The following is a 22,546-nucleotide window of genomic DNA, read 5'->3' on the forward strand; positions in this document are numbered from 1 at the left end:
TAGTGAAACCTTAATCAGAATAAAATTCTAGATAAAGTAACAGGTTACAGATTGTCTAAATATTCTTATGGAAATGATAATTAACATCAATATTCTTATGGAAACATCTTTAACTTTATCTCAATAGCACTTGATTCACTAAATTGTCTAAGTTTGTGGATGAAGAACCATGTGGACCAGTAGCTTCTTCTGCAAGTTTCTTCCATTCCTTGACCTTATTTTTCAACTTCTTACCCTTCGCTCCCTCCATTAACTCTTTGACAAGCTTCTCTACCTCATCCCTCTTCATATCATTACTAATCTCCATGCTAATGCCCCATTCATTGCAACTATAGAGACAGTTCATTTGCTGTTCATGCGAAGAATGGCCAACAGAGCATAGGAACTCCTGCAGTAAGGCTCTCAACCGTTGAACTCCAACCGCTGTGCGTTAGGAATCCTCCAACTGATGGGTGGTTAGGGACTTGCTCTTGTGGGCACCACCCAGCTATTAGACTTCTTTCCTTGGTTTCAGCCACAAACTCAGGCGGCAAAATAGCGGATTCTCCAATAACTAGATCAGGTCTAATTACCCAAAAGAATGGAAGCTTGCTATTTGCAAGTCCCCACCCAAACTCTACAAGCCTTTCTGGTGTCATGACTGCTATACTGCCGAAATTCACATAGACAACTGAGTTTGGTGCCTTGGTGTTTAGCCACTCGAGGCATTCAGTTTCTTCTTTCCATAGACTGTATCCCATTTTCAAAGGGTGTTCTGGTATGTGATTGAGATGCAATTGAAGAGGGCCAACGGTGTACACATGGGGAAGCATAGATGAGAGAGCATCCAAAACATCTGACTCCAAGGCATCAAAAGTATGAAGAACAACTGCTGAAGCTTCATGAGCTCTATCGGTTGCTTCCATGATGAAGTTAAATACGATGTCATCCGGATTTGTGGTTTGCATGAAGCTTCATGAGCTCTATCAGTTGCCTTCTGTTTCTATTGTTAAGAAAAAGGTGCAAAATAGTTTGCATATGTAGTCTGCACCCGTGTAGGGAATTTATGTATATTGGCATCACTGATTTTGAATCTAATGCATATAACAGTTTTAGTGCATCGTTGACTTGAGATTAAATTATTTGCTTATATCGAATGCCTAGTTTAATTTCAACTCCATCTTTTGAATGAATACGCTATCGCTGTTTACTGCACTCTAATTTTAAGTTGTTTCATATTGTGACTCTTGGATATGTCATAATCAATTAAGAGTTGTCATGGCCAGTGTATATATTTGTGACAGTTCCATGCATTGGAACAGACTAAAAGTTGCTATGATATTCGCCATGACGAATTGTAGACCAAACTAAGTGGTTTCGAGTTCCACTGTCATTATGCAGATTTGGATGCCTTCAAGGTACTGTTAAGAAACCATTTGATGTTTTCTGTCATAAACGGGTCTTAAGGCTATGAAGATGTCCATCGGTTACACAAAACCAGATTTTGGGTTGAGTCGATGTTTGTTAGAAAATTTGATACTTAGATATTAAGTTTTCTAAATTAAAGGAAAGTGGACATCAAAATCTGGAAGTTTTGCTGGTGTTAGGCAAAACAAAATTTTGTGAAGGCAACCCATTTTATGACAAAACATATATTCTATGATTTTGTATAGAATATTAGGTTCATGCAATGTGCTGGGGCTGTTGGAGATATACTACCTATAGAATGAGATGCATATGTACAAAGGGTACCAAAGCCTTACCCTATGTATAAATTGATGTGCACTTTATAAAGGAAAATTAGTTTTATAATGATTTGCTTTAATCAATTAATGAGGGTATGGTAACTAGAACATGTTAATTATGTTATAAACATGGTTCTATTACTAATGCAACATTGAATTGATTTAAAGGAAGTTATAAACTAGTACTATAATCTCATTCTTTAGAATAAAGTAAAAGTTTTCTCCTTCTTAGGCATATGAAAAAATGATTAACAGTTGCTTAATACCTTCCACAATTATGTGAAAATTGTGGGGGTGACAGGCATGAAGGAAATTTGGAATTCTATTTCCTGACAAAGAAAATAGTAGTTTTCTAGATTAGTTCATAAGCACCACGTTTTGGTGGAGAGAGGCTTTGATGTTCATAAGAGTTTAAATTTCTCTTATACAAGGTATGAGAAGGTTAGAGACCTTCCTATAAGTACCACAAATGTGGGGGTGTCTAACCGAGTATTAGAAGGTTACTCAGTTGACACAATTATTAAGTCTTAACAAAATAAATTAAAACTACTCTTGAATGTAATTTATTTCCATATATGAAATTATTATGGCAATATATTACAGAAATAGTCAACCTAGTGGATCCAATATTTAAAGGTCAGACTAAAGAGTTAGTTGATCATCGAGGAAATGGGAGTATAAGCCTAAATATTTAAAGTCTCCGTAGTGGATACCCAACCTAGCTGACTGGAGATCCCAAGATCTAGGTTCAAAAGGGACAACCAAATTATGGATGACTAAGTAGTAGCACTACCGAGATTACATCTCTTACCCATGATGATGAAACAATGAAACAGTGCTGCCTGTAGCGTGTTTTAGGGTTATCTTTGATTTTAATGATTCCTATAGCTTGGAAATCCAAGTGGGGTAATGCAGGATACTCTTAATAGGAAGTCACCTATGTGAGGAAATGAGGCCGTTTTATGAGAATTTTTTAAGGCTTGAATTCTCTAAAGCCTCATGAATACCAGGAATCGCTCAGGGCCAAAACGAGCACAACCGATCGAACCAGATGTGTTTAGAAGGGTGTTGTGTGAGTGCTATTGTCTGGGTTTACACAAACGGCTGAATAGTTTAAGACATCACGTTCACTGATTAGCCAAGTAAATCCGATAGTATTTCACTATGGAAGGTTCAAGGCCAAAAGCTACCTATCCAGATGCAGTATTCTTCTAATAGGAACTCTCTCTAGTGTCTTCATTTTTTGTTTGCATGTTGTTGAGTCAATTTCCATTCATGTGGGGGATTGTTGGAAAATTTAATATTAACTAATATTGATTTTCCTATTTGAATAGAAATTAATAAAATCCATTGGGTTAAAGACATGACCCTTGGGTTAGAGACATCTTCACATGGGGAGTAACAACTCTTCAAACTAAGGGATGCATTGTTTGGGGTGACAACTCTTCAGACCAAGGGATGCATTGTTTGCCTTTTCAGATTGAGATACCTTTTAGAAAAAGGGTATTTCATCATCTATAAATAGAGCAATCCTCCTGCAGTTTTATAATTTTAGTTTAATTCTCTACATACAGACTTTCACATATACAAAGCATTAGAGTTTTTATAAAGAGAGGTTCCTGCATAATAAGGTTCAAAGTTCCTTGTGAATTGCAGTGCTTCTTTCACAAGGAGGGGAGTCGTTGTATCTTGGGAGGCGAATGCTAGTGAACCATAAGCACCAGTGTGGAGCGTAATTCGTCTTAAGGTCAGAGTGTCCAACACTTGCCTCGACTCAATTAAGGTTCTTCTAATTCAATTCTCCTATTGTAAAAATCTGTTTTATGTGTAGTATTTATTTTATAGCAATTTAGCACTCATATTTCCAACAGGGAGATCCCTCAAACGAATATCTCTCATTCCCGGGATCCAATCTATTACGGTGTCCAGATAGCCATTTGTGAAACAGCTCTCATCTGCAATAGACAATTGAAGAAACATTTCATTTGCATATTTACAAACAAGCAGTTAAGAGTTAACCATAAGTTAAACAACGATGCTTCAATTAATAGTTATATATTTCACCTTTGAGTGGAGCAAGTCCTTTTTCGACCACGGCGCGAAGTTTTTTACATCCCATGAAGCTGCAGGCAGCTATAGTGTAGAACAGCACTATAGGGACTCCGATTTCTTCAGCAGCTGTGATTGTGAACGTGGACATGAAACCATCTGAAACTATGCAAGTCACAGGAGGATTGGTGGATGTTGATATGGAATCATTGTTGAGTTTTGCAAGGAGGGCAAGAAAGGGAGCCAAGAAATTTTGTTTTCTGACGGATTCACAAAGCAAGGTGACATCTTGTGTGGCATCTTCATCTGAATCGGAAGGCTATCGGGATGGCCGAATTGAAAATCAGGCAAGCCATCAAGGGCATTGGGTCCTAGAGATTTAAGAAAGCGCTTGTGATTGAACTCTGTGTTAACAAAGGTTATATGAAAACCTCTTTGGTGGAGGAGCTTTGCAAATTTAAGCATTGCCTTTATATGACTTTGTGCAGGAACGGGAATGCAAACAGCATGTGGCTTCGTAGCTACTTCTGTGGAACCCATCTTAGCTTTTGTGTGTGTATTGCAGTGCTTGCAAATGCAGTTTTTTTATACAACAAAAGTGAGCTACTTTTCAATGTGTCCTGTTTTGGCTCTCTGTTTTTTCCCTCGGTCAAAATAGGAAACTGAGGATAATGTCAAAAAAAGAGGTCGCCAGACAAATTGAGGTAACGTGATGAAGTAGCAGAGTGAATCTTCACTTTACCTGCAACATAAATAACTATATAGTAGTAGAAATTGTTACTTATAATATAATCTAGAAGTTAGTCATTGGTTGATAGATAGTCAAATTTTCGACACACAAATATCTGTGCAAAGAAAAATTAGTTGATCAAGACAACAAGGAAACTACTTGATCGATCAAGACAAACAGAATAATACTTAGACTTTGGTTTCTTGCCGATGTAAGGATAATTTGGTTCATTATTTCCCCTCTTCAATTTTGTAATTTGGTGTTACAGTATCTCCCTTTTTTATTTATTTACAAATTTATAAATAGACCCAATCCTAGACATGTATTTATAAAAAAGCCCAAACACTATTTAAACATAAGAAACACACCCAAAATCAACTCCAAAATCAACAATTGTATATTTTTTTGGTGTGTTTATAAATGGGTTTTGAGTGTGTATAATGATGGGTTTTGGGTGTATTTATAAAGTGTTTTGGGTGTTGTATTTTTTTATAATTTCAGCCCCCATTTTGGGTGTTTTAGTGAAACTCCTTTTTCTTCTTACTGTCAGACTCAACAACTTGATTTGGTGTCATGACCGTTATACTCCCAACCAATCAAGAATCATCTATATACCTCCAATAATTAAGGGAAATTTATAATAAAACACATTTCTAGCATTGAATTTACATATGAACCTAAAGATTTGAATTGAAGAAGGAAAAAAAAAAAAAACTCAAAAAGGACCAGGAGTAGTTTTTTATTTATTTATTTATTTTATATTTTGAATTTATTATCTATTTATAAAAAATTTGAATGATGTGTGAAATACCATTAGTATCCTAGCATTATGATTTTTAGGGAAAAAAAACAATGATGACATTGTTGTAATTTTTTGGTACATTGATGACATTGTTGTAATTTTATGGTTTTTCAAAAGTCAAATTGGTTTTTTTTTTTCTAAGAATTGAGTATTGTAGAGTTTTTCTATATTTTGGGCCCTATTTATAGAGTTTAGATCTTCTGTCCCCATTTTCTTTGTTCCCCCTCTATTCCCTATTTGGAATTTTGACACATGTTCTTTCATTTCACACCACTTGACCCACTTTAACAGTGTGAACCTTACCAACTGAAAAAAAAAAAAACATCCGTTATCTTCAAATAAAAATAATAAGAAAACCACACCGCAAACTCTCATCTTGCCACGTCGCTTCAACTTCATCACTTCTTGTTTTCATCTTCACTAGTGTAGTGGTTTGAAGCAAATGCTCCCTCAAGAAAGATATTGGGTTTGAATCCTAGTATCCATCTAGTGTGTGTGAGTTTAGTATGTTATCGCCCCTCTCAAAAGTAAAGGTCATCAAAAAAAAAAACATCTTGATTTGTGGCGAATTTGTGTCACAGTATAACAACCTTTTGTATATATATCACTGTCTTCTTTGGTAATTATAGTATTTTCTCATTATTTCTTTCTATTGCTTAGATATTTATTTACCATCTGAATTGTCTTTGCAACGTATAGTATTTATGGAAGACATCAATATATAATTTGTGCAAGCATTCTAGGATAGTGGATTTTTCCATTCGAGCAGTCTTATCCACTTGGTCTACAAATGTGCCATATGCAGCAGTAAAGAAGCTGTAAGTTTTACTCCGGAAAAAACCCCAAAACCCTAAGAGCATCGTACTTCTGAATGAAGTATGTGTCGTAATTGCAAACAACATGCATGATTTTATTGAACAAATGAGGCTGCATTCTATATCGCCCTAAAAAATCAACACTAGAGTACAATGAATTTGGGATAAAGTAATATTCCAAGAGATTCTTACCTCGAGAGTGCCTAGATTTGTCCACGTTTAGGCCACGGCCACCACAGTGGTGTTGGCTTGATTGATCGAGCATACCCACCTTTAAAACAACTTGATCATCTTCTGCTTCCCACTCCCTTTCTTCTTGAGCACGTTTGTGCATTCTTTCTTCATTTTCTCACTCGACCCTCCCCAACAACCTTCTCATGTAAGACATTGAAAATAGAATGTGTTTTGTAAAATCTGATAAATGAAAGGATAGAGAGGATATCGATGATTGGTGTGACTTGATGGTGTGGTTTTATAATAGGATTTAGAAGATAGAGATGACATGTGGCGCAATAGTAGCAACCAAAAATCTTATCCGAAATCTGAGATGTGAATTTTATAATAAATATGGACACATGGCCCCCAGAAATCTTATCCAAATATTTTATTCGAAATCTGAGATGTGAATTTTATAATAAATATGGACACGTGGCAACCGAAAATTTTACCCGAAAATCTTATCAAAATTAATCTTATAAATATAAAAAAAAATAATTTATTGTGAACAGTAATTGCTTGGCAAAGGGTGGAAAAGCAGCAATAAAATTGCTAGGGCATACATTATTCACATGAATAGTACAAGCCCTTGCCTCCCCTTACCTTTTGCCAGACAAAAAATGGTGTGAAAATGCTCTAAGCTGTCAACATTAGAGCATATAGTATTTGTGGAAGACATCAATATATAATTTGAACATAATTAATTAAAATCCTTGAGCAAAATAAAATTCTAGCTATAGTAACACTGTCTTCTTTGGTAATTACAATATTTCTCGTTATTTCTTTCTATTGTTTAGATATTTATTTACCATCTGAATTGTCTTTGCAATTAGAGTTGTAAGCCGTCAACACTGAAGCATATAGTATTTATGCAAGACAACAACATATAATTTGAGCAAAACAAAATTCTTGATATAGTAATACATGTTTTACAGCCTGAGTACATATTGCTAGCTAGTGGATTATTTGAGACAATAGCAATAAAAATAATAATTAACATCTTATGCGAACTTTCACGAGATTCGTTTCGGATTCTTAGGAGTCAGGCGGGTCTGTCGGAGTATTCTGGAGTTCCCCGTGTTTTGAGCTTTCTATAGGTTTTAGGCAAGTTTTAGTGTAGTTTGACTAAGGTTTAAGTCTCTTACTCCTAATACAAGTATACTAATGTCCTATAACCTATAAATAGACTGCTAGCACTAGATTTTAATAACTTAAAAAACAAGGGCGCCAGCCAAGTTGGGTTTGAGCCAAGTTGAGAAAACAAAGCTAGGGTTTGTGAGACAACAAATGGGGTTTTCATTGTAACCAAGAGGCTCTCTACTAGTAATTGCATGGAACCTCTATAAATTCTTGTGTTCTTTGTATGTATACGTTATCTTTGTACGGCTTGTGTGTGGTAGTTGCCTAGTCCATCAACGAAAAGGTCTTGGAGTGTTTTCGCACAACATATATCATTGAGCGTATCCGTTTGAATGAGGGAAAATAACTCGGAATTTAGCTAAAAGTCAGGAATTTAAGAGGAGAAATTGATAATTCCCATGTTTGGCAACTTAAGCGCAGAATTTATTAAATGACGCGCGGAAAAAATCATGGAAATTGAGGCATCAAATTCCCGAGTTTAATTTCCACCAAAATAGATGTCATTTCACAATTTCCACAGTGCGAGAATTCATATTTTCCAGCCAAAACTTAAAATAAAATATTTTTTTAAAAAAAAAAACCAAACTTTTCATGGGAAAAAAAAAGCGCCAAACTTAAAAACAACGCCAAAAACCTATGAAACCCTGGACAACATATTGCGTTGTCGCTTTATAAACAAAAGCTGTGAGCAGTGAGAAGTAAGGAGAATCATAAAAAGTTGCGAACCAGAGAAGTAAGGAGAAGGAGTTCTTCTTGGGTTACACATCTCTCTGGATCAAGTTTGAAGGTTAGTCTTCAAGCCTTTCTCTCCTTCAATTTATATATTTCTAGTTTAGGGTTATCATGTTTTCTAAATGGCTATCAAAATTGGGTATTTCTGACTAAAATTATGAATTTGTTGAATGGGTTTTGTGATCTTTGTGGCACTGTGGCTGGGTTTTCGGAAATCTTAACAAAATAGTCTATGCCCATGGATATTTGTGTGTGATTTGTGTTTATGGTACAGCTCTGTAGTTGTTTGTTAGCTTTATCACTTTGTATTATTGCCTTGCTCTGTAGTTGTTTGTTAGATGGAGCATAAGCAGGAGTCCTGCACTCAATATCTTGCCATTTAGCATTGGGTGTTTACACAGCTATGTAGGATAACTTCAACTGTTCACATGTAAGTCCTTGATTTCTACCCCCGGAGCCAGTTCCACATAGATAGTTGATTGCATACCACAGCTTTAAAAGACAAAAGTAAAATAATGCTTAGTCTATTAGCAAAAAGTCAATTGTAAAATATGGAATCTCTAATTGCATATGAGAATAATAGTTACCATTGGCATTAGATGTGGAGTAAAACTATGAGTTACTTTTGAATTTGCAGCATCGGATAGTCACCTTAATTTCTAATTTCAAAGATAAAATCAGTCCAGCATTAGGTAATCAAAATCAAATAAAATACACATGTTGTTCATCGCTTATGTAATTATAATTAAGTATCCGAATATGGAGATACACCATTTTTGGAGTGTGAACCTTCAATATGAACATCAACTAGATCAACAGTGAATTCGGAATTATGTCATCTAAGAGTGTAGTGTGGTAGGTGGTGACCAATGGTGGAGATTAATACACAGCTTAAAGATAAAAACAACTCAGTCTTCACACACTTTAAACCTTGACCAAATACGGCACGTGATGACTAGTCAACTGCAGTAGTGATTGAACAATCACAATCAAGAGAACATAGATCATGCGTCTGCGTACCGTGCAACCCAGAAGATTACTAGTGACAACCTACGCACTTTCGAAGGACCCATCAATCTAGGCATCCCTGTGCTAGCAACAACTATGTGAAAGTGTGTGAAATCATCAAAATCATGCAAACATCAAACAGCGAGATAAAGATGACTAGTCAACCACCAAGAACACAAACCCAAAAATTACAGGATATGCAAATAGATTTTGTTTCACGAAACCCACCATTGGGAAAAGCGGAGTCATCAACCAACCAGTGCAATCCACTAAGTAGAAAAAGATTCTTACAAAAAATACAACCAAGCTCAAGATTCACCTAGGTCTATTTAGGAATATGAGTAATACCTCCTTTGTGCAATCTTCCTTCTCCAACTTAGCAAAACTTGAAGCTTCTTCATGGCAATGGCAGCTCCTTCTCCACTCGTTCATCCCGGCACAAGCTTGTAAGTTCAACACGAACCAAAAACAATATTTGATTCAAGGAGATGACCAATTTCTTCAAGAAACCATACTCTTGAAAGAAATCAGTCTTGAATCCCTAGATATAAATGAGAGATGATTTGAATAGCTAGATGCAGTTCGGGTTTTCAAAAGCAGTTTTCAAAAAGAAATCAATTGGAAAACTCATAGATGAAAATATATGGTTCTCTCTTGAGGAAGAAGAGAAAGAAAGCAAAAACAATCTTTCCAAAATTCCACGCATAAAAGAGACAGATGACAAAATCGTGACCTTTACTGACCAAAAATTCGTTAGGTCGGAAAACCACGGATGGCAGAGAGAGAAAGAGGAATAGGACAAAGCAGTTTGTTATCGGTGAAGCAAGGATGACTAGTCATATGAAACGGATGACTAGTCATCATTTTATACATTTAATGTAATGATATGCAATGCACAATACTTTTGTTAACTTGCATGAGCTACCATAGAGCAAAGATTAGAGAAGAGCACCAATAAAAGTTTTCCCTAATCTAGACTTGAGCTTGATAAATTACATTACACATCCTATTACAAAGTTGTCAAGGGAAGCCAAAAGAAAATAGTAAAAACCATACATTAACAATCTCCCCCTTTTTGGCTTTCCTTGACAACACACTCTCTAAGAACACTCAACCCAAAACCGAGACTAATGAGATGATGAAGTGAGAGTTCCTGCAAGAACAACCAATCTTCCCGGCACAAAAACAAGCATATTATCACAGAAATTTTAAAACAATATGCAATGTGGGGTTGAGAGTGTTCTCCCTTGTTGATAAGGAAAGTGCAAAAAGGGTAGAGAGAGAAACATCATATAAAAGGGATTAACCACAAAGTGATAGGCATATAGGAACAAGGTTAATAGCACATATTCATATATGGATGACTAGTCAAACAACAGTTGGTTAAAAACAATACAGAACATAGATTCATGACTAGTCAAATACTAGTTGTTCAAAACAGGACAGAACAACTCCTCCTATCACAATGCATAGACTACCCACAATGTGTTAACAAAAAGCAATCCCCCCTAGCAAAATGCACAGACTACCCAGAAGGAGATTACAAAACAACTTCCCCTATCAAAATGCACAACCTATCCAGAATTAATCTTCCTAACAAGGACACAGCCAAGAGCAACACCAAGCTAAAACACCAAAGAGCCACCAGAATCCACAGTCATCAGGAGTCCTCAGCGGTGGCGAGGATCGGGAGCTGAGTATTAGCAGCGGCAGCAGCAGCAGGAGTCGAAGTGGATGGAATGCGGCTCAAAAGATGCTGAATATACTCCTCCTTGGCAGCCAGCTGATCTCTGAGAGAGGCATTCTCAGAGGAAGACGACACAGTAGTGAGAAAGGTTCTAGAAACTTTCTGGCTAAGGGCAGCAGAGGCCTTGCCATAAGGAGCAATGGGAGGATGCCACTGATCGGAATCATGAAATACCACCCCATTTTTCTCACAAAGGCGCTGAATCAGACAAGGGAAGACTAGAGTCCCCTTGTGCTTGGTACCATGACCAATGGTCTTTCCAAGAATGGCATTATAAAGGATATCACCAAGGGGAATTTTATCATGATTCACCATGGAAATCATGAGTTGATGAGCAGCAAGAGTGGGATTAAATTGTTCGATGGGAGAACATTATGATGGATAAAGTCCCACAAAATTTATAAAGCGGTGTGGTAAGACTTGATAGACAGCACAGACCTTTAGAAGTCAAAGGCATGGATTGATGAGTGTATAGATTTAAAAGATCAATGGATGTCCAGCGACAGAGCAAATTTCGAATAATCAAAACCACGCATGATCGAAAACCTAAGACCGATTGAGCAGATGGTCTCAGAGTAATGGGGACTGACCTAACAATTATCTGAAATTTTGACTCCTTAGGATCAGCAGGAAAGTTAGAGTAAAATTCTTGAATTACAGAGGCATTAAACTTACCAGAGAGAGAGTTTAGGGCATGAAGGTGGTAGTGCTCCAAAATTTGATTTGCAAACTCCTGAGCAAGCCAAAGGAATAGCATCAACCGTAAGACCTCTCAACATTTTGGAGACAACTTTCAAAGAAGGAGGCACTGTCAGAAGACACAAATGGAGAGGAATCTCAGCAAGGAGCAGAAGAGGGGCGGGTTCTAGAGCTCTAGGAATTGAGGAATAAAATCCACACTTTCGTGGATTTGGATTTGGAACACGGTGGTAAGTGAGAATAGGCTTTGAGGAACATGGCTAGCAGTAGGAATGAATTTCAAGAGAAAAATGAAATGGAAAGAAGAAATCGAGACGAGAGAGAGAAAGAAGAGAAGCATGGCGACTAACGATTTACCCCAAAAAAAAGAAAAACTCTGTCAAAACCAATGAATGAAAAAATAAAAAGTTAAAGCCGTTAAAGTAAAAACGAAAGAAGAAAAAGCGCATCGGTTAAGAGGCAGAGCGGATGACTAGTCAACCACACGATGACTAGTCAAAGCGGTACAATAGTGTACAGCGAGGCAGGATGACTAATCAACCATAAGCAAAGATGACTAGTCAACCAAAACAGCAGTATGACAAACACCAAATAATATCGATCTGTGAAAGACAAGGTTTTGATTTCTAAAAACACAAGCATGAACTAGCACATATATCAAGTGATCAAAGGTGCATTAGAACAATAGCCTAGACCAAGTCTTCAACACATGAAGGAAAGGGAATGAAAAAGAAGAAAAGATTAAAACCATATGCAGTGTACATAGACAATCAACTCTGAGAGATAGGCAATGAGATGCAATTCATGCTCAGAGACAAGGCATATTTAGGAGAGAAGGTGGTTTAGAGCCAAGGGACACAAGAGATGATATCTTATCTCTCTTGGAGAAACAAGTATACAAAGCATTCTTAAGACATGATCATAGTATGGGCTCACAGCAAAATATCATCACTCTCTAATGGCAAAATATTTGATAATTTATTTTGAGTTACTTGCACATCCCGAACATAAGTGCTTTGAATGGCCCAATTTTACGGCTCTTTGCTCTAGATTCTTCAATCAAAACACCTTATACCGTCCTAGAGCCGTGACTACATTGGTCACACTTCCTTTTTTTTTTTTTTTTTTAAAATTTTAAATAGATTGGCTAAGAGAGTGAGACCAGCTAAGAGATAATAACAAGAGCAGTCCAAAATGAAGCAAAGATATGGTTCACCAAGAGGACAAGATAGCACGATTTAAGTCTCATCTAATAGCATCTTAAACAAGAAAAGGGATTATGCACAGTCGGACAAAGCACAAAAACATTCAATCATTCACACCATCGAAATGAGAGATATGAACAGTGACATATCAACATTAAAACAAAACACAAAATTTTTGGACTTGACTAGTCAACTACAAGCAAGATGACTAGTCAACTGTTTTGAAATGTCGAAGACAAAGAATAGACCAGCTAATCAATCAATTGAGCAAAGGCCAATGGATTGCCGAAGTGTAACATGTTTCTGAAAATCCAAGGCCTTGGTGAGTATATCTGCTTGTTTTTCAGAGGGAACAAATTCAAAGATAAAATGTTGTCTTCCACAAGATCTCTAATAAAATGGTGCCTAATGTCTATATGCTTAGTCCTAGAGTGTTGAACAGGATTTTTTGAAATATCTATGGCACTCATGTTGTCACAATAGATTAGAAAGGATGATTGAGCAAGACCATAGTCTTCCAACATTTGTCTCATCCAAAGGAGTTAGTACAACAACTCCCAGCTGCAACATACTCGCTTCAGCAGTGGATAAGGAGACAGATTCTGTTTTGCTATGCTAAGCAACAAGATTGTTGCCTACATAGAACCCTAAGTGCTTTTCCTATCATCACTACAACCTAACGCCTAATCGGCATCACTATACCCAACAAGATTGACACAAGTGTCATAGGTATACCATAACCCAAACTCAATAGTCCCACTCACATATTTAATGATTCTCTTAACAGCAAACAAGTGAGACTCTTTTGGATCACTTTGAAAAGCACACACACCAACACTAAAAGAAAAGTCAGTCTACTAGCAGTCAAGTAGAAGACTCCTATCATGCTTCTATAGAGTTTGATCCACACTTTTGCCATGCAAGTCTCTATGAATCTTAGCACTAGTGCTCATTGGAGTTCTTGCAGATTTTGCCCCCTCCAAACCAAATTTTGTCACAAGATTTTTTGCATATTTAGATTGAGATACAAAGATCCCATCATGGCTTTGTTTAATTTGAAGACCTAAGAAATAGTTAAGCTCACCTACAAGACTCATTTCAAATTCACTAGTCATGACATGAATAAAATCTTGAACATGCAAATCAGAGGTAGAACCAACCACAATATCATCAACATACACTTGAGCAATCAAGACATCCTTTAAACCGCTTCACAAACAAAGTTTTATCAACAGACCTCTAACATACCCATTTCCTAGAAGATGAGAGGATAACCTCTCATATCATGCTCTAGGAGCTTGTTTCAAACCATAGAGAGCCTTTTTTAACCGAAACACATCATTTGGATGATGTGGATCTTCAAAACCCTTTGGTTGCTCAACATAGACCTCTTCATTTAGGACACCATTCAAGAAGGCATTTGACATCCATTTGATAAAGTTTGAATTTCAAATGACAAGCAATGGCAAGAAGCAATCTAACTGATTCTAATCTTGCAACAGGGGCAAAGTTTCATCAAAGTCAATGCCTTCCATTTGAGTGTATCCTTGAGCAACCAATCTAGCCTTGTTTCTTACCACATTACCTTGCTCATCGGTTTTATTTTTGAAAATCCACTTAGTGCCTATGACATTTGTGTTGACTGGTCTAGGAACAAGGTACCAAACATCATTTCTCACAAATTGATTTAATTCTTCCTGCATTGCAAGAAACCATTCACCATGGTGTAGGGCTTCTTTCACATTTCTAGGCTCTTCCTTGGAGACATAACACACATGGCTAATTTCTTGAGCAAGTTGCTTCCTAGTTCTCACCCCTGATTAAGAGGGCCAATAATGACACTCTCAGTTTGAGTGAGAGGACTAAGATCGATATATGAGAGCCGGGCAGCCTGGAGATGAGATGGAACTAGAAGTTGAAAGGTTGACAGTCACCGACAGAATTTCCAAAAGTTGACAGGTCAACCACAAGATCACACTGGAGATTCTTGCTCAGGAGGAGGAGGAGGTAAAGATCATCCTCATCCAATGCCATCTCTGAGATGCAGCAAAATCATCAATAGTGACATTTATGGATTCAATGATGGTTACTGGACCTCTGATTGTACACTCTATAGGCTCGGTTTGAGGTGGAATACCTAGAAATATTCCCTTATAACACTTAGAATCAAACTTAGCAAGATGCTCCCTATCTCTCAAAATATAGCATGTGCTACCAAAGACCCTAAAATATGACACATTAGGCTTCTTTCCTTTCCAAATCTCATAGGGAGTTTGTTTGGTACCAGCACCTCACAAATACCCTGTTTGAGATGTAACAATATTGACACTTGCCCAAAAGTGTTTAGCAAGATTTTTGCTATTTAGCATCACCCTTGCCATTTCTACAAGCACCCTATTCTTTCTCTCCACAACACCATTTTGCTGAGGTGTAATAGGTGCAGAGAACTCATGTTTAATTCCCATTTCTTCACAAAATTTTCAGTAAAGGCTCGAGAATTCTCAAATTCAAGTGCCATGATCTGTTCTAATTCTAACAAGAGGTAGATGACTAGTCATCTTCTCTTTTTGCAAAGGTGACAAACAGACTTAAACCTTTGGAAGGTTTCAGATTCTCACGTAAGAATGAGACCCAAGTGAACCTAGAGAAATCATCAACCATGACAAGAATATATTTCTTTCCACCAAGGGACATGGTTTGGATAGGACCAACAAGATCCATGTGAACAAGTTCTAGACTAACATTAGTTTGAATGTGTTTAACCTTTTGTGTGACACTCTAACTTGTTTGCCTAATTGACATCCTTCACAAACATGCAGATCAGATTTTTCAAGCTTTGTAGACCACTTACTAACTCTCTCTTGGACAATTTATGCAAGTCTCTAAAATTCACATGTCCAAGCCTTTGATGCCACAAAACACTTGTTTCATTTACAACCTTGTTGCAAACTACTTCTTTTGCATCATTGACACCATCAATATAAGAGCAATTGTCCCTAGACCTTGCCACGCTAACAATCTCATTGTCACCTTTTCCAATGATTTTGCAGCCATGCTTGGAGAATCTAACCTCTACTATTCCATCGTCACACATGACTCACACTAATGAGATTGGATGTGAGACCCTCAACAAATCTAACATTCTTAAGCTCGGTACCTGTGGATACAAAAGTACCTTTTCCAACAACTTGAGACCTATGACCTCCACCAAAAGTCACAGTGCCTCCATCAAAGGGGGTGAGGGATGAGAAAACATTTTTATCCCCAGACATATGTTTGGAACAACCACTATCAAAATACCAAGAGTTGGTGTTTGAAGCAGCAAAGGCATTTAGCACAACAAGAGATTTGGTATGACCTCTTGCAATCCAAGAAGACTTAGGCACAATGGGAGAACTCATTTTGAGGGAGACAAGTTTGGCTATCTTAGTAACTTCATTCATCAAATGATCAACTTGATCTTGCAAAGATCTGGGATTCCTTTTAGATTTTGAAGACAATTTTCTGGTCTTATCTTTGCTAAACATATGACAGACTGGTCGAATATGACCAGTCAACCCACACCTTGACAAGTTGGAACAAACTTAGGTTTCTTGACAACCTGCTGAACATCAAGAGGTACAGTGACTGGAGTTTCTGATTTGACAAAATTAGTGGTAAAGCTAGGACGAACTAGAACCAAAGTGATTAAATCCAAGGCCACCTTTGTCCCCATGAACTTTTCCCATATTCAACATTTTGTCAATTTTTGAAGCACCAATGGTCATAGATATAATCTTCCTATTTGCTTCATTCAATTCACCTAGGAGCTGTTTGTTTGAGTTCAGAAACCAATGTTACTTTCCTTGAGCACATTAACTTGATTCTCAAGGTTACTCCTAATTGACACAAGAGCATCACTTTCTTTTTCTAGAGACTCAAATTTGTCACTTAACTCCTTTTTGGTTTCTTTTAGGATGAGAATTTCATGTTGAAGATCTTGGTTATTAACCTCAAGTTTGAGGCTCTCTTCTTTCAAACACAAGGTCTCTTTAAACAAACAATCATATTTTCTTCCTAATGACTCGATGACTGGTCATCTGACTCGGAATCAGATTCATCAGACATGGGCTGCACAGAGGCAACAAAGGCAACATGTTGGTCATCAACATCAGAGGAAGATGAATCCTCTTGAGACCCTTCACTTTCACTCTCACTCCAGCTCACTTTCATGGCCTTGTCCTTTCCTTTGGAGTATTTTTTCTGATTGTTTGCACAGTCAGCAGCATAGTGTCCAATGCCTCCACATGTGAAGCACTTGACAGATTTTCTGAAATCTTTCGTGAAAGGTTTGACATCCTTATTCCTCTCATTAGACCGATCAGTTGATGGTGGGTTCTCACTATCTCATCGAGCTGCCCTCTCTAGCAAACTTTCCCTTATCCTTAAGAATTCTCCTAAATTTTTTGACAAACAAGGCCATCTCATCCTCAAAACACTGAGATTTTTCACCAACTTTCAGAGAGGAAACATGCACTCCTTGAAGTGCAACATTTTTGATTTTTGAGTCATTTTCTTCCATATTCAATTCCATCTCATAGGTTTTCAGCTTCCTACAAGCTTGCTTGCAAGCTTAATTTCATTTAAATTTTGGACCTCCATGATTGCGGTTTTTCTTTGCTCTAAACCTAGATGGTAGAACACGAAGAATTTTCTGAACAACAAGAAGCTCTTCAATGGGTTGACCTAGACTCATGGCTTCATTTGTGATCATCTCAACTCTCCCATGGAACTCAGAAATAGACTCAGTTTCAGACATCCTAAGTTCTTCAAATTGTGCAAGCACCATCTGAAGTTTTAGGTTCTAACTTGGTCATCCCCTTCATGAACCACCCTTAGTTTATCCCAAGCTTGTTTAGCATTAGGGATATGTTGTATATGTGCAAATTGTGTGCTAGACAAAGCAGTAACTAAGGCATTTCTGGCCTTCTTGTTCGAATATGCACCAAACACCTCAGCTTCAGTCCATTCTGACCTAGGTTTGGGCACATCCTCACCAAAAACAGTCTTGGACCGGAGCAACCCACTCTTTTGTGAGATACTCACTTGCATACTCATCAAGAGCATCAAGAAATATCTCAAATTTTTCTCTCCATGCAGCGAGTTATTACCGTCAAAATAGGGAGGGGAGTTGCAAGATCCAAGACAACTCGATCCTCTTTCCATAGTGAGCACACCTAAACACCAAAACAAATCCTAGGATCTCTCTATTTATGTTAAGAGCTGACGCTCTGATACCAATTGTAATTGGTACTTAGGTGACAAATGGTAGATTTAATTACACAACCAAGACAAAACAACTCAGCAATCTTCACACACTTTAAACCTTGACCAAATACACGTATGACTAGTCATTGCTAGTCATGAACAATCACAATCAAGAGAACACACAGATCATGCCACATATGTACGTGCAACCCTAGAAGATTACTAGTGACAACCTACGCACTCAGAAGGACCCATCAATCTAGGCATCCCCTGTACTAGCAATAACTATGTGAAAGTGTGTGAAATCATCAAAATCATGCAAACATCAAACAGCAGATAAAGATGACTAGTCAACCACCAAGAACACAAACCCAGAAAAATTACAGATATGCAAAACAGATTTTGTTCACCTAGAAACCCACCATTGGGAAAAACTGGGAGTCATCAACCGACCAGGCAATCCACTAAGTAGAAAAAGATTTACAAAGGAAATACAACCAAACTCAAGATTCACCTAGGTCTATTTAGGAATATGAGCAATACCTCCTTTGTGCAATCTTCTCTCCAACTTAGCAAAACTTGAAGCTCATTCTTCATGGCAATGGCACTCTTCTCCACTGCTCGTTCATCCTATGGCACAAGCTTGCAAGTTCCAACACGAACCAAAAACAATATTTGGATTCAAAGGAGAATGACCAATTTCTTCAAGAAACCATACTCTTGAAGAAACTCCTTGAATCTGACCTAGATATAAATGAGAGATGATTTGAATAGCTAGATGCAGATTCGGGTTTTCAAAAGCAGTTTTTCAAAAAGAAATCAATTGGAAAAACTCATAGATGAAAAATATATGGTTTCTCTTGAGGAAGAAGAGAAAGAAAGCAAAACAATCTTTCCAAAAATTCCACGCAAAAGAGACACAAATGACCAAAAACGTGACCTTTACGACCAAAAATTCGTTAGTCAGAAAACCACAGATGGCAGCGTGAGAGAGAGAAAGAGGAATAGGACAAAACAGTTTGTTATCCATTTTTGAAGCAAGGATGACTAGTCATATAAGCGGATGACTAGTCATCATTTTATGAAGACCTGTTTAATGTAATGATATGCAATGCACAATACCTTTGTTAACTTGCATGAGCTACCATAGAGCAAAGATTAGAGAAGAGCACCAATAAAAGTTTTCCTAAACTAGACTTGAGCTTGATAAATTACATTACACATCCTATTACAAAGTGTCAAGGGAAGCCAAAAGAAAATAGTAAAACCATACATTAACAGAGAGACCACTCACGTCCATTCAATGAAGGAACACATTTAACCCCCACTTATCTAGACGCCGGTAAAAAGGCAATACTATAGTTCCTAACCTTCATGTTCCTCACCAATATAAAACTTACAAGCATCTGAATTTGAAAGGTGTAGCAAAGAAGCATCTAAAAAATAATAGCAAAACTACCTATCAGCAATAGAGCCCTTTGTTTCCTTGCTCAGAGTTGTTTAATTCACACATATAAACAGGTATGGCTACTGTTAATGTTGATAACATGTTAACGAGGTTAAGACAGAAGCGTGCTATAGGGAAGAGAAGGAAAATTATTATCTGTACAATGATCTCTTTTATGGTTACGCTAGTACAATTGGTATTATGATAATTTTCGTGTTAAAGAGCCTTCACATGATTGGGATGAAGAAAGGCGATCTTATTTGAACCGTATGTACAATGGAAAAGAAGTTGATTGTATTGATCAATTTCGAATTAGCAAATGTGGATTCAAAAAGTTATGCAGAATTTTAGAAGAAAATGGTAGGTTGGTTCGAACAAGAAATATTTCAATTGAAGAATCTATAGCAATATTTTTGAAAAAAATTGCTCACAACTTGAAATACAGAGTCATTGGTTTTGACTATTACCGTTCAATCGAAACAATTAGTCGGCAATTTAACAGAGTCTTATATGCCATGATGAGAATTAGTGAAGAATACATAAAGTTCCATCCAAGTACTGTTGGGAGTTCCGAAAGAAGCAAATGGCAGTGGTTTGAGGTACTTATATAACTAGAAAAAAAATAAGATTTTTATTTTATTTTTCAACTAGTTATCTTACGTTTCATACTTATACTTTTTTATACTTCATGTTTAGAATTGTCTTTGGGCATTTGATGGAACTCACATTCCGGTAACAGTGTCGGCAGAAGAAAGACCAAGATATCAAAATAGGAAGGGCAATATCTCCACTAATGTGTTAGGGGTTTGTGCTCCAGATTTAAGATTTATTTATGTATTACCTGGATGGGAGGGCTCTGCATCTGATGCTCGTATATTGCGAGATGCTTTACGTAGGAACAACCGATTTCATATTGCAAGAGGTAATTTTTAATACTAGTTTTAAATTAGATTGATATTCTTTCCTTCTTCTTTTTTCAATACAAGCTCTTTATATCTAATTTTCTTTTTAAAATTTCTTATTGTAGATAAGTACTATCTTGTGGATGCGGGTTATGCTAATGGACCGGGGTTTTTAGCACCATATAGAGGAACTAGGTATCACTTGAGTGAATGGAGTGGGAACAATTGACCTGAAAATTACAAAGAGTTATTTAATCTACGTCATTCAATTGCAAGGAATGTAGTTGAAAGAGGATTTGGACTATTGAAGAAACGATGGAGTATATTATGTACACCTTCATTTTTCAACATCAAAACGCAAGTTAGAATCATAAATGCATGCTTTGTATTGCATAACTTCATTCGAACTGAGCAAGCTAATGATCCTGTTTTAGAAGTTCAAGATTTGGAATTTTTAGCTTCTGTGGATCATGACATATCAAATCATTCGACATTGGAGGGAAATAATGCTCATGATAGGATTGCAAGTGTTCAAGTTACTGATCAATGGACAAACTTTCGAGACACATTGGCAGTAGAGATGTTCCATAATTATCAAGTGCAACGAGGCATTATTAATTCTTGATTTATTGTTCACACTTGGACCTTTGTTTCTCTTGTTTCGTATATTTCATGGTTTATTTATTTATTTATTTTTTTTGTGGTAGAAAAATTTAATCAGAATGATCATTACTTCTTAAGTTATTTGTTTTTATGAGTACTTGACTATTCTATTACATGTTATCATGCTTACTGATGTCCAAAGTTGGGATTCTCTACCTAATTTCCTTTCTAATTGTATTTTAAACATGAAAAGTGAACAAGCAGGGGCTAAAGTCATGAATGGATTTGGAGGAAAAGAGGCTTGCAAAGGAAAGTCAAGAAAAAGGAAAGACAAACAAGGAGTTGAACCTGAAGGAGAAGACAAAAACTATTTTCGGTGGAATATAGCTATGGAACCTGAATTAGCTGATATACTTTGCGTGAGGAGCGCACTTAGGTCACAAAGGAGATGGTGGATGGAAGGCAGTTGCTTACAATACTGCTGCAAATATATTAGCTGCACAATTTAATCTCTAGATAAGTGCTGATAATATTAGAAATTGTGTTAAGTCATGGAAAAAGTTCTATGGAGTAGTGAGTGATATATTAAGTCAAAGTGGATTCAGTTGGGATTCAACAAAAAAGATGATAAGTGTAGATGAAGATCATGTTTGGGAAGAATATGTGAAGGTAAATATATATATATTTTTAATCATGTGCTTTTTTTTTTTTTCTTTCTGTTGTTAAAGAGTAATGATAAGATTCTTATTTGACTTTGATTATTTGTTTGGTAGTCTCATGACGATGCTAGAGGTTTTTAATTTAAAGTTATAGAGAATTGGGATGATATAGTAGATTTGTGTGGCAAAGATAGAGCCACTTGGAGAGGGAGTAAAAGCAGTGATGCAATCTGAGGTTATGACTCCTACTAATGAAGTTGATCATGTTGACTTGGATGGTGATACACAAGATTTAGAAGATATTCATGTTATTGATGATATTTCACCAACATCAACAAATGGTCAAAAGAGAAGAAATCGTGCATCAAACTCTTCTGATATTCTTCCTACAAAGAAAAGAGGTCTTTATTAAAGATGTTATTGTTGATTCGATTGCTAGAATGGCTTTATCATTTGAAGAGTTTATCCGTGCTGATACTAAGAACCTTGATCCAGCAAAGGCATATGCTGAAGTACAAGCAGTACTAGGTCTTAGTGAAAATGAACAACTCAAAGCATGTGCTTGGCTGATAGAAAATGACAAACAATTTCAGATGCTGAAGGCACTCCCAATTGAGAAAAAAAAGAGTATGTTGCTAATGTTTATTGCACGTGGGGAGTGATTTGGTTTGCTATTATGCTTTGTTTGTTTAAGTTGAGTTATTTAGTTCATAAACGATATGTTATTTTATACTTGAGGAATACCTTCTATGTCGGTTATCAGTTTTTTGTTCTTTCGAAATATTTAATTTCTGTCATTTATAATTTACTTGAGTTATCCA

At 36.7% G+C, this 22,546-nt stretch overlaps 2 pseudogenes across 2 annotated transcripts; one reads left to right on the forward strand and one right to left on the reverse strand.

The window, feature by feature from the left end:
* On the reverse strand, positions 1-4,313 carry LOC148918244 (7-deoxyloganetin glucosyltransferase-like; annotated as a pseudogene). The gene is made up of 3 exons (XR_016126269.1): positions 3,789-4,313; positions 3,594-3,679; positions 1-962 (listed from the first exon to the last, which is right to left on the reverse strand). The product of XR_016126269.1 is annotated as a 7-deoxyloganetin glucosyltransferase-like (transcript).
* Positions 4,314-8,169: 3,856 nt separating this feature from the next.
* LOC103328853 (uncharacterized) lies at positions 8,170-22,434 on the forward strand (annotated as a pseudogene). Its single transcript, XR_016126271.1, has 3 exons — positions 8,170-8,263; positions 21,320-21,735; positions 21,840-22,434. The product of XR_016126271.1 is annotated as an uncharacterized LOC103328853 (transcript).
* Positions 22,435-22,546: the final 112 nt, after the last annotated feature.

Source organism: Prunus mume, linkage group LG4 (genome assembly GCF_029339155.1).
Source record: "Prunus mume cultivar Tortuosa linkage group LG4, ASM2933915v1, whole genome shotgun sequence".
Lineage (NCBI taxonomy): Eukaryota > Viridiplantae > Streptophyta > Magnoliopsida > Rosales > Rosaceae > Prunus > Prunus mume.